The sequence below is a fragment of the Eptesicus fuscus genome, chromosome 7, assembly GCF_027574615.1.
Source record: "Eptesicus fuscus isolate TK198812 chromosome 7, DD_ASM_mEF_20220401, whole genome shotgun sequence".
NCBI classification, from domain to species: Eukaryota; Metazoa; Chordata; class Mammalia; order Chiroptera; family Vespertilionidae; genus Eptesicus; species Eptesicus fuscus.
Window position 1 is genome coordinate 38376645 of NC_072479.1, and position 2445 is coordinate 38379089.

The 2445-nt window shown below is 30.7% G+C and overlaps 1 non-coding gene across 1 annotated transcript; it reads right to left on the reverse strand.

Moving 5' to 3' along the window:
* Positions 1-255: 255 nt before the first annotated feature.
* LOC114229092 (small nucleolar RNA SNORA28) lies at positions 256-379 on the reverse strand. The gene has a single exon (XR_003615178.1). It is a non-coding gene; the product is annotated as a small nucleolar RNA SNORA28 (small nucleolar RNA).
* Between the last annotated feature and the right edge of the window lie 2066 nt (positions 380-2445).

Here is a 2445-nt window from a genome sequence, read left to right on the forward strand (position 1 = left end):
AAAAGTATGAGTTCTGTGTCTAGATTTAATTTTACATGAGGATGTCCTCTTGTTCCAGCACTATTTGTTGAAGAGACTATCTTTGCTGCATTGCATTGCCTTTACTCCTTTGTCAAAAATTAGTTGATTATATTTATAGGGTACTATTTCTTGGCTCTCTAATTTGTTCAATTAAAGTTTCTTCTTCTTCTTCTTCTTCTTCTTCTTCTTCTTCTTCTTCTTCTTCTTCTTCTTCTTCTTCTTCTTCTTCTTCTCACTGTTTAAGTCTATATAGCAGCTTGTCTCATAGGAGAGAACACTGAAATAGGTTATACTCTGTTGCTATAGCAAGCTAAAATTGTGTCAGATAGTTTTGATCATCTGCCACAGAATGAAACTTGCAATTTGTTCGTTTACCAATACCACATTGTCTTGATTACTGTAGCTTTATAGAAAGTCTTGAAATTGGGTAGCATCCTACACCTAAATATTTTTGGGGTGTTGATGTAAACGGTGTTGTGTTTCTAAATTCAAATTCCATTTGTTCATTGTAGTATGGAAGAAACTAGTTGATTATTGTATATTAAACTTGTATCCTGCAAATTTGCTAGTCACTTAATAGTTTTAGAAAGTTCTTTGTTGATTCTTTTGGATTTTCTTCATAAACAATCATATTATCTGGGAGCAAAATACAATTTTATGTATTCCTTCCCAATCTGTTTTCCTTTCCTTTCCTTTCCTTTCCTTTCCTTTCCTTTCCTTTCCTTTCCTTTCCTTTCCTTTCCTTTCCTTTCCTTTCCTTTCCTTTCCTTTCCTTTCCTTTCCTTTCCTTTCCTTTTTTTTTTTCCCTTTCCTTTTCTTCCTTTCCCTTTCCTTTTCTCATCTTTTCTTGCATTACTGAAATAGCAAGTACTCTAGTAGTATGTTGTTGAAAAAAGTGATGAAAGAGGACATCTTTGCTACTTAATCTTAGTGGGAAAGCTTTAAGTTTCTCACTATTAAATATGAGGTTTTCAAAATAAATAGTATTTATTAAGTTGAGAAATTTCCTTTACTCTTGAGTTACTGATAGTTTTTCTCATGAAAAGATGTTGGATTGATTGTGTCAAATGCTTTTTCTGCATCTATTGATGTGATAATGTGGTTTTTCACTTTTAGTCTGTTGTGATAATAAATTTCATTTATTAATTTTTAAATGTTGAACTAGCTTTGCATACCTAGGAAAAATCCCACTAGGTCATGGTCATGTTAATTATTTGTTTTAATCATTTTTTAATTTGATTTGAAAATATTTTATTGAGGATTTTAGCATCTATGTTCATGAGATATATTGGTCTTTAGTTTTTGTTGTTGTTTTTATGTCTTTGTCTGGCCTCATACAAGGAAATAGGAAATATTCACTATGCTTATATCCTCTGAAATAGATTATAAAGAGTTGATATAATTTCTTTCTTAAATTTTTGGTAAAATTTAGTGAACCCATCTGGGCCTGGTACTTTTTGTTTTTGTAAGTGATTAATCATTGATATAATTTGATATAATTTTTTTTTTAATCCTCACCCAAGGATATTTTTTCCATTGTTTTTATTTTTTCTTTCTTTCTTTCTTTTTTTTTTTTTTCTTTTCATTCTTTTTTTTTTTTTTTTGAGAAAGTGAAGGGGAAGGAGCACAGGGGAAAAAGAGACAGAAACATTGATGTAAGAGAGACACAATTGCACCCTGACTGGGGCCAGGGATGGAGCCTGCAACTAAGGTATGTGCTCTTGACCAGGAATTAAACTCGTGACTCTTTGGTCCACAGGCTGATGCTCTAACTACTGAGCAAAACCAGTCATGGCGATAGAATTTCAGTAATAGATATAAACATACATATTCACATTATCTATTTCTTCTTTGTGAGTTTGGGAAGGTTGTATCTTTAAAGAATTGATCCACTTCATCTAGGTTATTAAATTTCTAGTCAAAGAGTTGCTCATAGTATGACTTTATCAGACTTTTAACTTCCATGGCATCTGTAGAGATGTCCCCTCTTTGATTTCTGATATTATTAATTTGTATCCACTCTTTTTTTCTTCATTAGCCTAATTAGATGCTAATTGATTTTAATGATCTGTTCAAAGAACCAACTTTCGGTTTTGCTGATTTTCTGTTTTCAATTTTATTGGTTTATACTCTAGTTTTTATTTCTCCTATTATGTTTACTTTGAATTTAATTTGCTGTTCCATTTCTTGTTTCCTGAGATAATTAGAAAAAGTCAACTATAGCTTCTGACACATTTTTTGAAGATGAGTTAAATGTTAAAAGGGCTAAGATGAGGAAAAAAAATAGGGGACAAAAATATTATTGTAAATGTAAAGGAAAAGATAAACTGTGTGTGTGTGAAATATATAATACAATGCATATATATGTGCTATTATAACACAATGATATTTCTATATTTAAACATAGAAAAGGTATAGTAAAAT